Source organism: Panthera leo, chromosome C1, assembly GCF_018350215.1.
Source record: "Panthera leo isolate Ple1 chromosome C1, P.leo_Ple1_pat1.1, whole genome shotgun sequence".
Taxonomy (NCBI): domain Eukaryota; kingdom Metazoa; phylum Chordata; class Mammalia; order Carnivora; family Felidae; genus Panthera; species Panthera leo.
The window spans coordinates 86,034,744-86,041,287 of NC_056686.1; positions in this window are offsets into that span (position 1 = coordinate 86,034,744).

The window sequence follows — 6,544 nt, forward strand, 5'->3', positions numbered from 1 at the left end:
GAGTAGGAGAACAGGCCAGCCTGTGTTCTGGGACTGAGTGTTAGGTAGGCTTCCAAGCTGGCATGTCTGATCACTGGAGTCCACCACATACCTAAATGGGAGGTTTCCAGCTCCTGCATTTGCACTGCATGGTGATGATGGGTTCAAAAATAGTAGCATCTCAACCTTTCTAAAAGGTGCCGTGTTGTACAAAGAAGTAGCACATTGAGAAAACCAGCCATGCACATCCTGTGCTGCGTTCTAGGCACTTACCAAATGTTACTTCCCTCCTTCATCCTCCCTTTGGAAAATTCCTTTAAAAATTAAAGGCTTTAAAAAGCATATGAGCAAGTCTGACTTCCCCATTTTTTCAGTAGCTATACACAACAATCCTGTGAACTGTGTAGCCATCTGACCCCCGACAGTGAGGACTCTTAAACTAATGGTGTTAAATAACTTCCCCATGCCCAGTAGCAAGTGGCCCCCGAAACTGGGCTTTGCTTTTCCCTTACACAGTGAAGCCAGGAGAACTTCCTCAGGCTTCCTCAGACTTACAGAACCATTGAGTTGGAAGGGATCTTAGAAACTGATGTATCCCGTTGTCTCATTTCAGAGATAAGTGACTTGTTGACTCATAATCTTTTCTCCTTTCTTTGTGCCGTTTAGATATCAGAGTCATATTAGCAAGAGGAATGATCGAAAGTGGATTATTTGTGTTGCTGGTGACATTTCCATTTTTGTGCCTCCAGCTGCATTTCTTTAGATCCAGCCAGATTTTCTTTAGATCCTTAGGCCATTGGCCCTTTGCTAATTTTTATAACTGGGGTAAATGGAATGCAAGTCTGAAATGACAATGGTTTTGCTTCTGAGTCCCCTTGAATGTCTGTTGAATTTAGAAGGGGCCTCAGATCAAAGCAGAAGGGCGTGGTGAATGTTAATGTAGATGCCCGGGTTTGACCAAACAACCCACCAGCGGGTGAAGGCCCGTGCTGTAATTTAAATAGATGGTGGAGCCTCTGCGGTTTGTAACGTCACTGGAAACCCAAGAAAGGGCTTATTTTATGCAATTTAGTCTATTTTTTTTTGTTTGTTTATTTTGATTACACAAAGCTCAAGGGTTCTTTTGACGTTTAAAAATGCTTATTTCAGTTAAAGTACTGATTACGGTTATGATTTCCCTTTTTTCTTTTTCTTTTTCTTTTCCTAGGATTGCATTTCAGTGTCCCACACAGCTCTTTCTACTTTCCTGTGATTTCTTCTTACCCAGATAACTATTCTATTAACGTTTCAATTTAGATACAGCAACTGCTACTATATCGGCGTTACCTTTGGCTTGGGATCGTGGCAGCAGAAGAATCATTTTCTCAGTGGGAGTCAGGTCATGGCAGAGAACATCAGGATCTCTCTTGTAATTATAAAATGGAGGGCAGAGTTATCACTGAAATTTATCCTATCGGAAGATATTTCCTTCCATAGGAGGAAATACTTTGATAAGTCACCGTGGTCCATTTGTCCTGTTTTCCCATCACACACTTCTCAGGTGTGTGACTGAAGAAGTTGCTCAACCTTTCTGAACTCATTTTTTTAATCTATCAAGTAGTGATCATAGTACCAACTTCAAAGGCTGTTGTGAGAATTAAATAGGATCGTGTTGACAATGTCTGGCATAAGACAGGTACCCAATAGATGTTTATTTGTTGAGTATAAATGTTCATTCACTTGACCCAGATTTGTGGAGCACCTACTATGCTCCAGGCGTGGCCAACATGACAGTGAATAAAATAGACAAAATCCTTGTCCACAGCCAGCTCTCTTTTCTTCTCTTTCCCTCCACCCCAGTCACTCGATCCTCTCCACTAAAACCAGACCACATAGGATGAATATTCTTGTTCTTTCAAAGAATTCATTCCTTTGGAAGTTTTGCCAGTCAACCATTCATTACATATTGTGCTTAGATTGCCTTTCCGCATGTAACCAAAGAAAGAATGTGTAATGGGATTGTGAAATGTAACCTACGTTACAACTTGAAGTGTGCAAAAAATAAACTTTATTTAGTCTATACTGTTTTGGCTTCTTTTGTAAGCCCTTACTTTCTGGATAGAGGAAGGAATGCCATTAACTAAACATCGGTTTAAAATGTAGTCCCATTCAATAATTTAATCCATTTGGGTACTATTCTGCTTTCCTTAGCTAAAAATGTTCAGCCTCTCAGATGACAGACCTCTTCCTCCCTAGCTTGTCTGGAACGCGGGGGAAGGGCTGAGGCTTACGCAACCTCAACCTCGTGGTGGTGGTAGTTGTTGTGGTGGGAGGGGTTGGTGTCTTTAGGCATAGCTCTTAGGTTGCTCTGGCCCCAGGCTGTTGTCCCTTCTCTATTGGGTGCTACTGGCCCTGTGGGTGTTTATGGCTGAAAACTGGGTGGGTGTGACTTGTGGTTGATCTCCTGGCTGGTCAAAGTCTGTAGTCTGCTATGTTTGACATGCCCTCATTTCAGTTTCCTCTGGTGCTAGAGAGCCCTTTGAAGTCTGGCTGGCCTCTCCAGCCTCTGCCTCGTCTACCTCTGACAAGCACAGAGGCTTGATTTCGGGCTCCTGTCTCCCTCCCTCTGTCTGACCAAACCACACTGCCTCAGGATGGGCTGGGTCCCTAGGTTTGTATGGAGCATGACACACAGGGGCCCACTTTGTTCCAGAGTCTATGGGGAGGTATCTTCAAATGACCGCAGTTCTGCCTTCGGAGGTAACTTTGCTTTCCCAGTGCACCTTTCCCTTCCTGGGCCATTTCACATCCCCTCCTCCCCCATCCCCCACCATCCACAGGGCTCTTCTAACTTCTCACAATTCCCCACACTAAAAAAGAGCAGATCTTTCTTTCCCTCATTTCTTTTTCCTGACTTCATTCACTTGGCTAAATCTTAGTGATAAAACAGGTTACTTTTTTTTTTTGTAACCTTATTGTGGTAGACCTCTATGATCTGAAGTCTCCATGATTGGTTGTTGAAATACGAAGATCTTGGGGCACCTGGGTGGCTTAGTCAGTTTAGTGTCCAACTTTGGCTCAGGTCATGATCTCACGGTTCATGTGTTTGAGCCTGCATCGGGCTCTCTGTTGTCAGCATGGAGCCCGCTTTGGATCCTCTGTCCTCCTGCTCTCTGCTTATCCCCCACTCGTGCTCTCTCTCTCTCTCAAAAATAAATAAACATTTAAAAAACAGATACAAAGGTCTCATAAAGGAGTTCAGCAAATCCCTTTTCAAGAAGCTTGCTTACCCAGGTGTTTTGAACGACAGAAGCAGAACGTTGCTCTTTTTCTTGTTCTCCTTCTGTAAGAAAATGCAAACCTTCCTTTTGGACAAATCATTACCTAAAGCAGGCTAGTGCAAAGATTTCTGCTCAGGAAGACAAAAAGTGAGAAGTACTTTAGAAATTGACTCCTATAGAACCATGGCTATTGCCTTCCAGGAACTCATTGTCTTCTTTTAGCATCTGGTACTCTAACTGCCCAGGTGACTGGACTGCTCTGATGTAGGTAGCCCTGGGAAGTTGCCCCACAAGCTCTTGATTTGGCATCAGTGGCAGATTACTTGCTTTTCAGTCAAACTTACCCTCTTCCACCCAGTGGGATCTCCCTCCTTCCTCTTCCTCTTCATTATCCTTTTCTCATTATTGGGTTTCTTTTTCTCTCTGATCTGACACTTGAACTTTTATATATGTGAAATTCATTCATTAATGTGATGATAATTATTGCCATAATTTGTTGAGCTCTATTACAAAGTAGAAATGAGAAAGGTCTTTTTATATTGGTTTTGTCATTTAATTTAAAAGATCTCCATTGTATGGGACACCTGGGTGACTCGGTCAGTTAAGCTTCTGGATTTGGATTTGGGTTATGATCTCATGGTTTGTGAGTTTGAGCCCTGCATCTGGCTCTAAGCTGACAGTGTGAAACCTGCTTGGGATTCTCTCTCGTGCGGCCCCTCCCCTGCTTCTTCCCCTGCCTCTCTCCCTCTCAAAATAAACAAACTTAAAAAAAATCTCCATTGTATATAGGAGGAAACTGAAGCTCAGAGAAGTTAAAAAGTAATTTGTTACAGGCTACAGAACTAGGACTTGAACACAGGTTTCATTGGCCTCTAAACCCATTCCACTAAGGCACACTGTTCTGAACAATAATGTAGACTTCTGTGTAAAGATTTTACATAAATTGAATGATGCTACAATAACTCTGAACATGCAACTCAAACATTGTCTTATGATGACTAGTCTAAAAACCATTTGAGGGAATAATGGGGAACTCCTTTTCAGAGATGAATAATCTTTGATGCAATTCTATTAAAAGTGCTGACTAATGGTCTGATGACTGCTTATTTTGAATTGTTGTTGGTAAAGAGGACAGTACAAGTCAGGAAATGGAAAGAAGGTCACAGATTTTAGCCGCTCAAAATCTGCTAACAGTGGAGGTCTCCATATTATTTTGGTTCCAGCTTTTTTCTGGGCTGAAACCCAGACTTCTTCCTCTTCCATTCTTCTGTTTTGTTCTTGCAGGCCAAATTATTTCCCCCTTTGCTGTTTAGGTGATTGTTCATTTTTAAAATCATACTTAACTTCCCAATTTTTTAGCATCTTTCACCATTCATCTTTATTCCCCCTTTTCTTCTTCCTGTTTTCCTCTCTTTCTCCTGCTTTGTATCTATCATCCTTACTCAGTGTTTTGCCCCACTAAGCCATTGAAAATAAAATATACTGGAATCTTTATCTCTAAAATCCTGGCTATCATAAGCAGTGTCCTTTGACGTTTGCTTTCAGCTTTGTTCTTGGATGGCCAATTCATCCACCAATTACACTTGTGCCATTGTAGCATTTGGGGGGTGGTTTGTGGAACCCTGCCGGGGTATATTTTTTATTCTGTGAGGTTGACTGAAAGGTAATGGGTGGCTCAATGAGAAAACCTGATGGAGCATTCACTGGAGAAAAAAAAAATGAGTCAGTGTGTGTGTGTGTGTGTGTGTGTGTGTCTTTGGGATTGAGAAGGAAGATGAATCCTACCAAAAGAATGTATAGTTATTTGCTATGAGTTACTTCTCAGTATCCTCTTGAATCAAGGTAGGCTTTAGTATCAAATCAAAATGATGATTCAGAGTGGTTAAGTGACTGACTTTTTAAAAATATTTTTGAAGATTTTTTTTTAATGTTTTATTTATTTATTTTGAGAGAGAGCAAGCAGAGAAGGGGCAGAGAGACAGAGAGGAAGAGAGAGAAAATCCCAAACTGACTCTATCCTGTCAGCATAGAGCCTGATATAGAGCTTGAACTCACAAACCTGTGAGATCATGACCTGAACAGAGATCAAGAGTTAGACGCCTAACCCACTGAGCCACCCAGGTGCCCTGAGTAACTGACATTTTAAGGATTAGGGAAGAGAGGGAAAAAAAATAAAGAGAATTTTCAAAACAAGACTGTATAAACTAAAACTAAAGCATATTTAATCTCTTTCCTCTCCTGGTGATGTTCTCCTCTTCCCTCTGATTTCCTTGAATGGTTTGTCCTTAAGGGAGAATGGGGAGGATTCCTATAAAGCTCGTCTTTTGAGAACAAAGAAAGATCTTCACAGGTTCCTGTTTCAGAGGAAGTGAATGGGTGGGGGCAAATCCTTTATGGCTTGGAAGAAGCTAAGGTTAGTTCCTCAAGTTTCTCTGTTATTTTGAGATATAAGATTTTTTTGTCCTCAAACTTCTGTGACTTTTCAGGAAACTTCACTACTAGTGATATCACAGGCACTCGGAGGAAATGAAGCCTGATTTGATACCACAATTATTGGTGGGCACAAGGTGTTAGTAAAGACCAATTTTGATGTGTATTATTTATTAACTGGTCAATGTTAAGAAATTATTTGTATAAACAGGACTATCATTGAATCACATAACATCTGTACCTATGTATTTATTTCATATTCATGTCATTTAATTCATGAGTCTCATGAAGAACACATGTACAGGTGACCTTTAAGTATTTAGAACCATCCTTGACATCTAGACTGAGGTGATAAATAGTGGTACATGTATCTGACTAAGACTATTTACTTTAAGATCCTACCAAGAATTGAGCAGAGAGGTGGGATGTCCAGATGATCTGCTTCTGGTATCTTCCCCAAGGAGTCTACTTTACTTTCTTTGGATGCAATGCTATGTAATCCTGCAAGAATTGACAGGGAAAAAGAAAATGTAATTGAAGGGCAGCAAAATATGTGATCACAAAATAAGCCACTTTGGCATGTGGATTATTTTGAGCTAAAGGCAATTATGACCAAACAGATTCAGGAAAAACTTTCACCTTTCCCTTAACAACTACCTAAAATAATTTAGATAGGGGAACTGGCCCAGAAAGAGAGCTATTACCAAAGATAATTTTTGTCTGAAAGATCTATTTCTATTCCCAAACATCTGCTTTTCCTATTGTCCTGTGAATCACCTTCCTCCCCTTTAATGCCCCAGGCCCCTGTCCCCTTTCTTTCTTTCTTTCTTTCTTTCTTTCTTTCTTTCTTTCTTTCTCCTTCCTTCCTTCCTTCC